The 16,111-nt window shown below is 41.2% G+C and overlaps 1 protein-coding gene across 1 annotated transcript in view; it reads right to left on the bottom strand.

The window, feature by feature from the left end:
• Nucleotides 1-13,715, bottom strand: part of PAK1 (p21 (RAC1) activated kinase 1) — a 149,997-nt gene extending 136,282 nt beyond the window's left edge. Inside the window, exon 1 of the mRNA XM_028115898.2 lies at nt 13,681-13,715. The gene's annotated coding sequence lies outside the window, so the exon portion shown is untranslated. The remainder of the gene's footprint in view (nt 1-13,680) is intronic.
• Nucleotides 13,716-16,111: the final 2,396 nt, after the last annotated feature.

Genomic DNA, 16,111 nt, shown 5'->3' on the forward strand with positions numbered 1-16,111 from the left:
AGAAACGAAAACAAGGACCGGGTCTCTCAGAACCTTACAAATCACATTTAAGATTTTATATTTTCTCCTAAATAAAACAAAAAGCCTTTACAGGTTTTAAGCAAAGAGTTCATTTAAAAGATGACTATAGTAGTCTAGGGTAGAGATAGTGGTAGCATGGATTAGAGAGGTGACAACAGACAGGGAGAGAGGGAGATGGATTCAAGAAATACATAGGAAATAAAAATGATAAGATTGGGGGTGGAGTACACGTGAAGGGTAGGAGAGAAAGAGGTGTCAGGGGTGAATCTTAAATTTGTGATATGAGCTACCAGGGAAACAAAGATGCCACTAAGACAGGGGTAAGTGAGGGAGGACTGAGTTTGTGGGAAAAGACCAAGAATGCAGTTTTAGAGCACATTAAGTAGGAAATGTAAGACCTCAAAGTAGAAATATCAAGTGGGTAAGTGGATATATGGGTCTAGAGTTAAGAGGAGAGGTTTAGGCCAGGGATATCTGGAAAAATATGGGAGTTGCCAGGATATATATGGTATTCAAAGGCAAGACAATGAGATCAAGTAGAAAGAGTCTGGCATGAGAGGAACCCTTAAGGAATTCCAACATTAAAAATAAACTAAATAAAATCAAGACAGAAAACGGCAACAAAATTAACTGAAGAATGATCAGAGGGAGGAGGCAAATGAAGAAAGTAATATGACAGAAGGCAAAAGAATATTTTAAAAAGAGAGTAACCAAAAAGGCAAATAGATCCACTACGATGAGAATGAAAAGGAAATACCATGGCTGCTAACAGAACAAAAAGAAAGATACCCAGGCATTAAGAGCCCCTTGATGAAAGAACACACTGATACCTAGAAAGTGGTCATGTAAAACAAACAAAAAAACAAAGAAAAGAAAAACCTGAATCTGAATTAGCCTCTAGATACTAATTTACATGTAATATACAAGACCAAGGAACTTGTTAAAGGATAAAAGGGAGATGCAAAATCCAGACAGTGGGAAACTCTACAGAACAACGTGGTTTCTTCAACAAATAAACTGAAAGGGAGGAGAAAGAGATTGAGAGGAACTTTAGATTAAAAGAAACAGAAAAGACCTATCAACCAATCTCTCTGTGTAGTCCTTATTCGGATTCTGCTTCAAACTGTTAAAGAGAAAAAAGTATGACATCTTAATCACAACTGAATATTTTTATGACATCAAGGGATTACTGAGTATTGGTTTTTGGTTGCTTTTTTTTTTTTTTTTAAGTAGATTTGGCACCACGGAGGTCATTATAGGCCTTGGTAAGAGTGGTTGTGATGAGGTGGTGAGGGCAGAAGCAGACTGGAGTAAGCTTTCAAGGTAAATAGGAGGTAAGAAACTGGAAGCAAGAAATTGTAAACAGCTATTTAAGGAAGAGTGGCTTTGAAAGAGAGCAAAGACAGGGTTTTAGCTGGAGACTGACATGGGATCTCAGGAGGGCTTTTGTTTGGTAGGGAAGGGGAAAATTGTTGTCATTTAAATAGAACACTTGAATGCTGCTTATGGTAACTCAATAGAAAGTAAAATGTAAAGAGGCAGTGAAGTGAAGTTTCTTTTTTTTTTTTTTAAGATTTTTTATTTATTTATTTGAGAGAGAGAATGAGAGAGAGCACGAGAGGGAAGAGGGTCAGAGGGAGAAGCAGACTCCCCGCTGAGCAGGGAGCCCGATGTGGGACTCGATCCCGGGACTCCAGGATCATGACCTGAGCCGAAGGCAGTCGCTTAACCAACTGAGCCACCCAGGCGCCCTGAAGTGAAGTTTCTAAGATGGGACCATGGGAAGTAATCTAAAAGCATGTGAAGGAGCAGGCCTTTCCTTGAAAGAGAAACCAGCAAAGGCAAAAATGGGTGCAAATCCAAGTAGATTCTTAGATTCAGTAGTAGGAATATGAAGCTTCTATTTTACCTGTGATATGGGAAGCAAAGTAGGGTAGGGAGTTTGGGGGTGGGGGGAGAAAAGAAACCCAGAGGAAAGCATGACAGGTGCAGATTGAAGGGAGAATTGAAGATAACCCTGAATTCCAGAGCCAAAAACACAGGGGGGAAGAAAACCAGGTTTTTGGAATTAGAAAATGAGTCAATTGAATAGATTAATTCCTGAAGAAATCATTAAAAGAAAGACTGTAGTGGCATTTTCTGTTTGCAGATATTAAATACTGTCAAGCGTCCATTTGGTCTTTATATTCCTTGACCGAGTAATCCTACCTAGGGGAATTTATTCTTAAAAAAAAAAAGTCTTTTAAAGGAAAAAGCTATATGTAGTGTTATAGATAAAATTATAGTGTGATTTATAACAGGAAAAGAAAACCCAAATGATTGTGATGGCTAGTTTTATGTGTCAACTTGGCTAGGCTACAGTGCCCAGTTACCTAATTAAATCTAGGTAATAATCTAGGTACTGCTGTGAAGGTATTTTGTAGATGTATTAAACATCTACAAGTCAACTGACATTAAATAAAGGGGATATTCTTCCTAATCTAATGGTAGGTTTCATCCAATCAGGCTGAATGACCTCAAGAGCAAAAGTGAAGTTTCCCCACAAACAAAGAATTCTACTATTTCTGTTTCTCTAATAGAACACTGACTGATAACAATGGTTTTAGGCAAATTATGGAAAATCATCTAAAATTTTATAATGAGCACAAAGAAATAACATGGGGAAATGTTTATAAGTCAAGAAAAAAAGGCAAACAACAAATTTAGGTCTACATTGTGACTACAACTATGTAAACATGTATGTTTATATGTAAGAAAAAAAAACAAGTGTTTATTCATTAGAGTAATGGAATCCTGACTGAATTTTAAATTTATGAATAGTGTTACAAAATAGTCTGTGAAACACAGCTCTGTTATTTTTAATGGAAGAAAGTAACATTATTGTTAAGCCTTATTAAAATTATGTAGCACTTTAAAGAAACTCCTAATAATCTAAAAGGAAACCACCAATTCTGAAATGTTGTCTTGGATATTATGAAAAGAATGGACCCTCTGGAAGGTAAATATGCCTACAAGGGCCTCAATCTAATGCCATTTTTCAGTAACACAGAATTCTTTAAATCAAATAAAATGAAGAAAGACCCAGAATGGCAAAGTAGCCAGTGATCAACTTGATCAGCTTAAGAATTTCCCACATCCTTAACTAGCTAGCTAGCTAGCTAGCACCAGGGCATGCATCCAACTTTGACTCAGATCAGATATTTGTACTGGGTAGCTAAATATTTAGCACACTAAGGTTTCTTCTCTCCTTCCCTCTCCCAACACCAGGCACTGAAAGGATTCTTTACTGAACTTGAGAAAAACCAAATGCTCTCAGTAAAGAAGTCATACGGACCTCAGTTTGATGCTGGCTTCACTTTCATTCTTTCAAACAAAACATATTTATTGAGTGACTACTATATGCTAGGAACTGTGAATATAATGGTGAGCAGAAAAAGATACTTTTTATTTTAAGGAAAAGGGTACTATATTAAAATTCATTCTCTTTAGGATGCCATGCCTTTAAGAGAAATAATTCTCTAGAGCTTAGGGTCTGATAGGGCAGATAGATATTACTCAAATAATGCCATAGTGTAATGGGTAAGAGTATGGTTCTATGTAAATAAATAATGATACAAATGTTGAAGTGTTTAAGAGTGAAATGCACTGGTGTCTGCAACTTACTTGGAATGGATTCAAAATAAGATGGACTGATGAATGGATTAAGGGATGGATAGATATTCAAATACAGCAAAACATTACAGAATCTAAATAATGAGTATATGGGTGCTCGCTGCACATACTTTCCTCCTAATACTTTATTATAATTTTTAAACATAAAAAAAGTTGAAAGAAGTGTACCATGAAACAGTTTCAAGAGGAATCAACCTATAGGAAGGATTTTTTGGGTGTGTGATGAAAATTTCAGTCTTTGACAAAGGTTCTACTTAGATATTATAGATACCAAGAGGCAGTCTCAAAACCACTTAATCAGTTTACCCATCAATATTTATTTGCTTGTTTGTGTTAGCTGTGATAGAGAACATTCTACATTCAAGATACTAAGCTAAATGCTGGCACAATACTGGTGGGGAGTGGCCCTCAGGCACTAATTGTCTCTGGCACTAATCTATAAAATCAGATTTAATAATCCCCTCTCAGTCTCTCAGAATTAAACAGGATACTGCATAGGGTAGCATTTTGAAAGGCTCTTCCTACCACCCCAACTTTATCAAGTTCCATTCACTCTTGTTCCATGTGCACCAGCCATAATGGCTTTTATTTTTTTAGTTCCTATGTTGAGCTAAATCAGAGCTGTCTAACAGAAATATGAGCCATTATTACGAGCCACATATGTAATCTTAAATTTCCTAGTAGCTATGTTTTTAAAAGCTAAAAAAAAAAAAGCAGGTGAAATTATAAATTAACCCAATTTATCCAAAATGTTAACATTTCGATATATAGTAAACATAAAAAATTAGTTACATTAAATTCTTTTTTCAGTACTAAATCTTCAAAATCTAGTATATATTTTATATTTATAGCACATCTGTATTTGAACCAGCCAAATTTCAAGTGTTCAGCAGCCATATTGTCTAGTAGTTACCATCTTGAGCATCATAGCTCTAAACTTTTACCTACTTTCAGAGTCTTTGTGCATTTAAAATGTTCCCTCTGCATGACATGTTCTACACCCTATTCTCTGAATGACTAATACCTATTTATCTTGCATATCTTAGTTTAAAAGCATCAGCTCCTCAATGCAGCCTTGCCTTTCATCATTCCAAAATTCTCTACATTAGTCCTTTATCTCTTTTGTAGGACTTATCAAAACCTGCAACTATTTATTTGTACATTTAATGTTTTTCTTTGTCTTCCCCTCTGGAATGTAAGCTTTATAAGAGCAAGGAAAAGGATCATTTCTGTATTGTTTATAATTGCACCCAGTTGTACCACAATGATTGGCACATAGGAAGCAACCAGTAAGTATTTGTAGACTAATTAAAGAATTGATAAACAGATGCACTGTAGAGACATACCGTGTTTGTATGCAAATGAAAGTACGTGTATTTTGCCATTCCCAACTAGCCTGGGATCTTTACAAAACAGTCAACTTCAGACAATTCTCTGGCAAGCAGCAATAGTTAGAAACATGATTTTGGGGACACCTGTGTGGCTCAGTCAGTTAAGGATCCAACTCTTGATCTTGGCTCAGGTCATGATCTCAGGGTCGTGATATCGATCCCTGATCCCCAAGTGGGGCTCTGCACTGAGCGTGGAGCCTGCTTAAGATTCTCTCTCTCCCTCTCCCTCTGCTCTACCCCCATCCCACCCCAACCCTCCACCCCGCTTGCTCATGCACGCACATGCGTTCTCTCTCTAAAAAAAAAAAAGAAAGAAAGAAAGAAAGAAAGAAAGAAAGAAAGAAAGAAAGAAGAAAGAAAGAAAGAAAAAGAAAGAAAGAAAGAAAGAAACAAACAAACAACATGATTTTTGGAAAGAGAACAAGTTGTAAATAGCTTTTACCATTCCCCAAGGAACCAGGAATTTTTTAGAAGTCAAGGGAAAATGAAGGAAGTGCCACTGGTCAAAGAAACATCCAAGTGATCAGGAGCCAACTAGATTTGGACACAGATGATATGGATTAAAGACTGCAATTTCCAAACTCGTGGCCATGTTTTTATGGACAAGCCCTTAACTTCTCTCCATCTATAAAAATATGATCCCAAAAGACACAATTAAATTAAGTGAGATTACATATGAAAGTGTTTTGAAAATAGTAAAGCCTAAATATATATTGTCTCTAGGTTGCTCAGGAAATTGGACTTTCAAAAGTCTATCATCATGAATTTTTCCCCTTTGCTCACGTGGTTTGTTTTATTTTGCAGATTATAAATAGATAACTTCTTAAACTAATCAAGCAAACTCTATCCTGATAGCAAATAAAAATCTCAGACTCGGGACTGATCAGATAACTCCAGATGGGAAAATAATCTTAGATGGAAGAAAATCTTATAAAAATAGTAATTCTCTAACACGTAATAGGGGGACTAAGAGTCCCTCCACTATTTCAGGCCCCACTGTACCCATTCCCCGACCTCTAGCCCACTGAGAATTGTTTCCATACTAAAACACTGTTACTGATGGACTATGTCCTAGTGTACTACAGAACAAGGGTGAAGGCAGAGAGGAGGAGGCATGAGGGTAAAAAATCACTGTCATAAAATATTTGAGCTGGGGAAGTTAGCATTAGATTTAATGCATCTATAAAACAGCTAAGGAAAACTGAGGCTCAGAGTGGTTAAGTGATTTGCCAATGTCACACAGTAATAATCATAAAAAAAAGTCTTCAAATCCCAGCTTGATCTTTCTGTTCCTAAGTTTCCTCATCTATAAAATGAGTATAAAACAGCATACCTCTTACAGGATTATTTTGAGGAGTAGAGGGAAAAATCAAATGTAGAGTACTTGCTACCATGAAAGTCCTTGGTAAAAGGTCAGTTGTAATGAGGCTGATGATGTTGATTTGTTCTCGATCTCATTTATCCCCAGTGAACAATGACGTTGGGGGAAGCAGGTGCCTGGGAAACAGGGAGATCACCAACCCAAACTCATTTCTTAAAAACATTAAAAAAATAGATGAAATGATACTATTGGTTACATTTCCACAATAAAAGGTTTGTTGGTTTTTTTTTTCTTTTTTCTTTTATTCTCCTGTATTCTCAAGAGCCTAAAGGCCCTGGCTTCAAATCATAGCTGTGCTGCTATTTGGCCTCAGGCAATTCAATTAACCTCTGTTTCCTATTCTATAATATGGAGATAAAACAATACCTGTCCTAACTAATCCACAGAGTTGTTGAAAGGATAAAGTGAGACAATATTAGTGAAAATATTCTGTACACTAGTGGCCCTTTCACCACCTAGGCATTGCTTCCTCTCTGCTCTTACCACTCCCCACTTTGTACCCTACCCTACCCTTTAAGTGTACTAAAATACTCAGAGTTCCCCAAACATGCTCTCAAGCCTTCTAGCCCTCATGCTGCTCTCTTTCAGGAAGGTGCTTCCTCTCTCCTCTCTTCCCACCCCTCCCCAACTGTGCTTGGTTAACCCCTGTTCATCTCTCAGAACACAACTTAGCTGTCACTTGCATTAAGAAGGTTTGCCAGACCACCCTCATTTCAGGTGGAGTAGATGCCTTTCCTCTGTCTTTACATAGCATGAGCCTGTATCTCCACATGTCATTTTTGTCTCAATATAATTGTCTATGGACATGTCTGTTTCTCAACTATAAGCTTAAGGGTAGGGACCAGGTATGATTCATCTATTTCTTCAGAGCCCCTGACAATGCCTGATGCTTAATATGTGTTTAGCAAATGAAACTTAAATGACAATTAAAACATTAGTTTTCATATGGTGGGTACCTAAGACTTTTATGCAAAATATTATAAAGCAATACTCAATCTTGGCTGCATACCAAAATCACCTATAAACCTTCAAAAAGAGAAATTCCAAGAGATTTTGATTAGACTTTAGAGCCCAGGCAACAGTATTTCTTTTTCTTTTTTTACATCTTCACAAGTAGTTCAGATGCATAGCCAAAATTCAAAACCACTGCTACAAACAATTGAAGTCATTAAATTATAACAATTCTACCCAACATCTACATAGCTTAATATCCTACAATTCATTTTCACATATATTAATTTTTTAATCCAGTATCAGTAACATACAGTGCTATATGTTTCGAGTGTACAATATTCATTTTCACATATATTATTAATTGAATCTTCACAACTCCGTGAGTTAGGTGTTATTTCTATTTTCCAAACTAAGAAATAGATATTTAAATAAGTGTCCAAATAGGTCTTTGCCTAACTTCAAATTTAATGCTCTCCCTTCTATATCTATCTCCTTCCCTAGAAAGTGACTTGGCAGCAACATACCAAATACGTGCAGACAAGGGTTCAAATGAGAAAGACATGGATCCCAGCTTCGTGGGAACCAGGGAGAGAATAAGAAAAGCTAGGCCCTGAAGATATAGGCAGACAGAGGAGGGTGGAAGCCACACATATTGTTACCGTCATTTATCATCCCCAAAGAGTCAAAAGGCAGATCCTGTAAAGGAGAAAAATGTTCTTACCAGCCTCACTTGGTACTTAAACAGTCTGCAAGGGACACTGGAGAGGTCTGGAAGTGGAAAAGTGGAGGAAGAAAGTCCCAAACACAAGAGTAAACTCACCGATGCTGCATGCAAATTACCTCACCCTGACTCCATGGAGTAAGAGCCAAGACATAATGGACTTGTTATAACTAAGACTTAGATCAACTTTAGAGAATTAATACCAAACAAAATCATATTAATGAGGGATCAATGAGCTTCTGGTTCTTTCTAGGATTATTATCACACTATTCTTAGAGAAGGGATAATCTGGAGGATCCTAGCACATAGATCATTTCCCCCATCTCAAAGACTAGAAGGACAGAATGGTGGAGGAAGTTACTTATGAAGATAAAGCTTAATATAAGAGTAGAAAAATGTATGACATGATGTTAATAAATTTATGACGGCAAAGGGAAATGAATATTCAGGCAGTGGTGACTCAGAACGCTGGATTAAGTCTGATCTCTCAGCTTCAGTGGTAAAATGTTATCTTGTGAGTCTGTACTATCATGACCATCTCACATAGTTTTACCAGCAATTATTTTTTTGTAGTTCAAACTCTAGACTTCAGTCAGAATTTTCTTAGGGGGAAAAGGCTAAAGGGATTAGGAAGCAATCTAAAAGGACATTTCTAGTGCTCCAAAGTTTAGTTTGATAGTTTAAAAGGCAATATGATACAGTGGCAAAAGTGAAGTACTACACTGAGATTCAAAAATGTAGTTCTAAACCAATATTAAGTCATTTGCTAATGATGTGCCTTTGAGCAAACCAAGACTTCTATAACCCAGTCTCCTAACTCGTAAAATGGAAATACCTATCTCATGGGGCTGTTGTGAAGACTAAACAAAAAACACCATGGAAAGATGTTATTCTTTTCCCTGTATGAATGATAAATGTAAATGCATGTAAAACTCTCTTCACCAATCTTTCTGTGCACAAAAAATGAGAGCAGGCTAAATGAAGAAAAAAATTTATTTTAACTCTCACAGCAATATACTTGTAAAACATTCCTATATTGTCTCCTCTACACAGAAAAATTAAAGCAGCCTGGGTAATGAACATAACTCATAATTGCTGGTATCAGGTGAATATGAACTGGAATGGAGGTCTACCACTTACTTTCAGCAAAATCTTGAACAGGTTCTTGTTGCCACTTTGAGCCTCAACCTCCTTATCCATTAAACAGATACTAATAATCATCTTAAATGCTTATTTTGAAGATTGGAGAAAACAATTCACATAATGTCTGGTACATAACAGGTGTTCAATAAAGTTTACCACCACCTAACAACTGCTAACAAATTACACTCTCCAAAGTTTCCTTTATATTCAGTATTTTATTAAGTTGCTTCATAACCTTATAAGCTAGTCACAGCAACTGTTACTATCCCCATCTTACAGTTGGACAAAAGGCACAGAGATAAAAATACTTCCATAAGGTCATACAGTAATAAGAGACTAAATTAAGTTTCCCTGACCATTCCTCCCACCCCAAATTACAGTATTAGTCCTTAGGAATTAAAATGACATCTATGAAATAGTATATGCTTTTGAAAACCTTAAGCTTCTCTCTTTACAAAAATAAAAGTTTTTTCCCTTTTATTTCTGGTTATGGTTTAGAAAGATAAAAAAAGGGGGGATTCATTAAAACCAGCAACAACGGAATTGAGCATTGTCTCAAATTAGCAACTATTGATTCCATCTTGATTTTTCTTTTCATTTTCCCCAACAAAGCCATTGATCTCTTAATTAAAATTTTTTAAAGATCTGCTTATCAAAATGATAGTTATTTGATAAACTATTCCTCAACTGAGAAAAAAAATTAGAAAGACAAATTTCTCCCGTCTTCATGAGTATACATCACTTTTTTACCCCTCTATTTCATCATTTCAGCATTTATCATACCATATTGTAATATCTTTAACACCCTGAGGACTTGAACCGCATCCTATGCATACCTGAACGTCCTGTCCCAGCAAGGGGACTTGCACTTGGTAGAGAAAGACTCAATAAATGTTTATAAACAAATGAACAAATGAAGCCAATCTCTCAGAGGGAAGTTAGGAAAGGAGAAAACTGGATATGGTATCTTAGGGCTAATAGGAAAGTGAAAGAAACAAAATATTTTAAGAGCTTCATAAGGAAGAGAAACCTTTGTGTGGAGTCAAACGGGCCCTTGTATGGCTTTAAGTATCATTAGAGAAAGACAAAAACCACAGAAGATCCGGAAGAGACAGTTTCAAGTCAAAAGACTCAAAAGTTAGGGCGCTTATTTAGATCTGCAAAACCAGGTTGCAAATTCCCAAGAAACAATCCTAGCCTAAGATATTTCAACAGCAGTTTTCAGGTAAAAGAACTCTAGCTGAAAAATACTGCAGGCTTTGGTAGAGAAGGACAGATGTAAAACAGAAGAAAAGCTCAGTCTAAAACAAATCCCCAAAAATGTTAGAATCCATTTGGATTTGCATATTGGAGCATGGTTCCTCTTCATTCTGATAACTATTCTTAAATAAAAAAAAAAAACCAGTATAACAGCTGGCTGTAAACAGGACTAAATCCTTTCATATTTTTCATTCAACAAATATTTGAGAGCCTGCGATATGTAGTCACTGCTCTAGGCATTGGGAATAGGGTAGCAAACAAAACAGACAAAATGCTCTCAGGAAGCTTTCAATCTAGTGGCAAAAGATACATGACAGATGGGATGGAATGGCAGGCAGTAAGTGCTAAAGAAAAAGAAGGGAGGGAGAGAGCAAGAGTACAGAAGGAAAGAGTGGGAGGGAGCTGGCAAGGAGCTGGTCTTATCAAAAACAGATCTTTTAACCCAGTGGTTTTCAAACTTTAGCAAGTGTCAGAATCACCTGGAGGGCTTGTTAAAGCAGAGGTTTGGGGGCCCCATCCCCAGTTTTTCATCTGTAGGTCCAGGATGGGAAAAGTAATTTGCAATTCTATCAAATTCCCAGATTATGTTGATGCTGTTGGTGTAGGGACGGCACTTGGAGCTAACTGTTCTAACCCAACAGATTAGGAAGCCTCTATCCCATAGGTCTTGATTTACTTCTTTATATATTCATTCATTTCAAATATATATCCAGTGCCAAGAACTCCGCTAGTCACTAAAATTAAACAGATCCTGCCCTCAAGAAATTCACAGGCTAGGGTGGCTCAGTTGGTTAAGCGACTGCCTTCAGCTCAGGTCATGATCCTGGAGTCCCAGGATCGAGTCCCACATCAGGCTCCACGCTCAGTGGGGAGTCTGCTTCTCCCTCTGACCCTCTCCCCTCTCATGCTCTCTCTCTCTCTCTCTCAAATAAATAAATAAAATCTTAAAAAAAATTCACAGGCTAATGTCGGGTGGGGGGGACTCAAATAATTGCAATAGACTACTATAGAGAGCTCTGAGACTGGTATGTACATGAGCCAGAGGATGGAAGAGCAACCAATTCTATGGAAGTAATAGGAGTGACAGGGACTGCTTCCCAGAGGTCCAACAAGCACTTCTCCACAGGCATATAGAGGGTGGGAAGCCAGCATTTCCAATGAGAAAAATAGCACCAGGCAAAAGCAGAGATGAGAAAGAGTATGGCAGAGGCGTTATAGAAAGTGAGGCTGCAAAGGTAAGCAGTAATCTGATCTCCGAGAGCTTCTTATTCATGTTAAAGAGTTTAAAATTTTATCTTTAGGCAATGACTAGTTGGGAAGTAGGGAGAAATGATGTGATCCGGTATAATTTTACAAAGATCTCTGGACACATAGGGCCCTTCTTTCACAAAGCACTAGTTTCTCTAAGCCTACAGGGCCTCATAACGTGTGCTTAGTAAATGTATATTTAATTGAACTGAACAAGGTTTCCATCAAGTGCTATCTTATGGATGAGAGGCAGGCCACTACCTTCCTCACAAGACTCACTTTGGCCTGGATAAGACTTGTAAAACAGGTCCAGCAGCCTCAATTATTGCACATTACTCCTTGTACAACTGGAGTCCCCTCAGAGATTAGGGCAGGCCTTCATTGTTTACATGTCTACTCACCCACTAGACTTTGAGCTCTCTGAAAACAGAATGTCTTAACAGACTCTGAAGGCCCATAGCCCTAGCAGGAGACCCAAAACATAGTAGCTCCAGATCCAGTAATGTTGGGTAAACTAATAACTGAGTAAGCAAATTTACCAACAAACCCATGAGCCCATATAGGTAAGGATATGGATAAGCTTCAGGGTCCATGTCCCCAAACCCCTTTTGAGAAGTAGAGTCCCCAGTTGAGGCAAGGTGGATTTCATATACACTTGATAAAGGATTTCCCAAATAGGAACAAAAAAATGTTGCAAGTGCCATAAAAATCCTTCCAGGTTTCTGGGGGCCCCAATGAGAAGTAAGTTTTGCCTGAAAGGAGTTTGAAGGCAGATGCCAGGAAAGACCTGGGGGTGGGGGGCGGGTAGGAGGGGAATGAGGCGAGTGGCAGGATTATTCAGCGGACTCTTTAAAGCTGAGTACGTGCTGGATACCTGCCGATTTCTAGGGCTTAAAAAAGTCCTAGAATTTTAAGTCTGGGAGTGACCTGCTCAAGGTCACAAAGTAAGTAGGTGAAGTCACAAGGTAAGACCAATGAGGCATCTATATACTGTTGAGTCCTGTTTTCTCCTGACACACAGTAGGCAAAATGAAAGATTATTCTCAGGAACAAGTTTTTAAATATGGGCTAGACTAGTGAATTGAATTTTTATTGGTAACCATACTACTAACCCTTCCCTTCACCTTTCAGTTCTGGGGAAAAAGTGTAAGACAGTTATCCAAGCAGTTAAACAAGAAGCACTTTGCTCCCAACACACATAAATAGCAAAACTCCTAAAGCATTCTTCCAAAATACCCGCAGTAATGTTTGCTGCTGAAACATTCAAGACAGTAAGGGCCATAATAATCATGTCTTTCGAAATGGAGTATTGAACATAAAGTAACTGTCAATCTCCTTTCCTTGTTTGTTTCTAACTCCACAAGTCAGGGTACTCCCGGGGTGGGGGAGGGGCTGCATAAGTCAAGCTCCATCCAGCCGTATTTTTCAAGGAGGTGAACCCTAGAGGTGATTCCCCCCGGCCTGAACATGAGGGACTTTTTCCATGCAGAATGAATCGACGCCGCTTTGCTAGGCTTCCCGGTGGCCCGCCAGGGTTAGCGCCGGAGGACCGCAAAGTTCGCAAAGGAGGCGGCTCCCAGCCCCAGACCTGTCGGGTCTCCCCGCCCCTCCCCCGCTCCGGCCCTCCCCTGGCTCCCCCCGGGTCTCCAGCTTCTGAGACCGCCGGCCTCGCCGGGCAGTGCACAGGGGGCCTTTGTTGGTCCGCCAAGAGCCGCCGGCCGCGCCGGGCGGCGCCCCGCCTCACCTTACCTGGCGCCCCCTCCCGCCCACCCTGCCCGGCCACAGGGAATGAATGGGCCCCGGCCCCCAACCCGCGCTGCCCCCCACCCCCGCGCCCCAACCCCGCAGCCTGCGACGCCAGGGCGGCCGCGCGGGAGGCCGGCTCTCACCTTCCGCGCTCGCTCGGCTCGACTCTCCTCCTCCTCCTCCTCCTCCTCCTCCTCCTCCTCCTCCTCCACCCGAGTGGCGGCGGTCGAGCCGGGGAGTGAGCGCGCGAGGGTGCGCGAGGGGCAGCTTCACTTTCTCCCTCCCGCCGCCGCCGCCGCCGCCGCGCTCGGCGCCTCCCCCACCCTGCTCTTGCCGGGGAGTCCCCTCAGGAGGGGCTGGGGGGCGGGGGTCAGCGACGGCGAGGGGGCCGGAGGCAGGCGACGCAGGAGAAGGGGATGCTGTGAGGGGCGAGAATGTGAGGGGACTCGGGCGGTCTCTGGGGAACGAGATGGGGAGACAGAGTTCTTTGAGATCTCGAGAGCGCGGGGCCCCGTGAAAGAGAGGAAAGAGTCTGAGGGAAAAGCGTCTGGGAAGGAGGACCGCAGAGCCGGTGAGGGAGACGGTGGGGAGGCGCGAGGGACGAGCGCAGGGGGAGGGAGCGTTGTAGGGGGAAGCCGTGAGGGGGCGTCTACAGTGCCGCCGGCACCTAGGGCTCCAGCTGCAGCCGCGGCCCGGCCGCCTCCCCAGCCCGCAGCCGCGCTATTGTACGCCGCGGGGCCTGGCCCCACCGCCTCTCCCACCGGCCCCCGCCCCCTCCCCCGCGAGGCTGCGGCGCCCGCCGAGCCCAGCCCGCCCCGCCTCCCGCAGGTGGGAGGGGGCGGGGAGGGCTGCCCGACCCACGTGAGGAGGCCAACCCAGGCGTGGGGGAGGGCGAGCGCCTGGGATGACGTCATCGGCGCATGACGCCAGAGGCAGGGGAATCACCCAGCTGCCGGATGATGTCATTGCGCCCGCGTCTCTCCTCCCCGTGCGCCCTCTTCGGCTGTGGACACCTTTGCGCGGCCTTTCCCTGGGAAGGTTTTGGGACGATTTTGGGGGGCCTTGGTGTGTGTAGTATAGGGTCCAAAAAGATGGGTAACCCCTTGGCCTGGTGGTCCTCTTCAGGTTAAAAAGCACCACCGCATCTGCTAGCTTTCATTGCCAAGGGCTAAATTTAAATACCCCATCTCCTGTGACCGCAAAGTCAGACAATTATTATACTATTTCGTTTCTTTGTGGGGAGAGGCGCGAGGCGGGAGACCCAGAAAGGATAATGGATGTTTGAACTATCGTGAACTGATAGAATGGGTTTCCTTTCCCATTTTTCTCCTACCACGGAGACTACGTTCAACCCAAACCTTTCCCCTGAGCTCAGACTGTGTGTGTGTGTGTGTGTGTGTGTGTGTGTGTGTGTGTGTGTATTTCCTAATACCTCCTGGACAGCATCACTTGCATACCACTGTACCTCAAATTCTATATGTCCAGAACTGAAACAACATTAGTGACGAAGGGTCTGGAATCAGATTGCCTTGCTTCAATTCCCATGTGCGCTAACTTTAGTGATAGGACCTTAACATTTCTAAGCCACAATTTCTGCATAATCAATAGTATCTGTGTATCCTTAACTCCATCTCTCTATGCTTATTTTACCATAATAGAAAATACAACCTATTACTATTTCCCCCAAACTTACTAATGTTACTTCCTGGTCTCAGTGAATGGACCGCCATCGCCCAATCCGCTATGCCAGAAACCTGGACATAGCCCCATTCTTACTCCCCCAACACCCTTATCAAGTTGGTCACCAGTTTTAAGAGACTGTATAGAGTCTCCTAAATATTTAAGCCCTTGCCCTTCTCTTCACTTACCGTCACCTGGACAAGTGGAGCAACTTTCAGTCTCCAAATTCAATCCATTCTTGCTGGTGACCAGAGAAGTCTTTTAAAACCACAAATCTGATGATGCTTTCCCGTTTAAAGACTCTGAAAGGCTTTTGTTGCTTTCAGGATGAAGTCCAGACTCGTTAACTTGGCACTGTACAACTTTTGTGCTTATAGCAGCCTTTCTAGCTTCCTCTCACGTGGAATATCTTTTGTTCCAGCCACACTGAAATGCTACTTAATGTTCTTTGAGTGCACATTTCTTCATATCTCTGAGCCCTTGTATCTTTATCTCACTGGCCAACACCTACCCATTCATTCTGCAAAACCCAGCTCAGATGTCATGTTCATTCATTCAACTAATATTTCTTAAGTTTCCTTGAGCCTTCACAATGTTGTAATCCTACAGTACTTTCATGCCTTTTGTGGCATGTAGCACGGTCTAGTAATTGTATTTGTGTATCTAACTTCCTAAGCTCCTTGAGAGCAAGTCACATTCCTATCCATACTATCCTTATTCCCAGTACCTAGAACAGTGCCTGATACACAGTAAGAATAAATGTGTTATAAAAATGCATTTAACAGGGGCGCCGGGGTGGCTTTGTTATTAAGCGTCTGCCTTCAACTCAGGTCATGATCCCAGGGTCCTGAGATCAAGCCCCACATTGGGCTCCCTGCTCAGTGGAGAGCCTGC

The sequence above is a fragment of the Eumetopias jubatus genome, unplaced genomic scaffold (genome assembly GCF_037043125.1).
Source record: "Eumetopias jubatus isolate StellerSeaLion01/CBP00866 unplaced genomic scaffold, mEumJub1_p1.0 scaffold_13, whole genome shotgun sequence".
In the NCBI taxonomy this organism is placed as follows: Eukaryota; Metazoa; Chordata; class Mammalia; order Carnivora; family Otariidae; genus Eumetopias; species Eumetopias jubatus.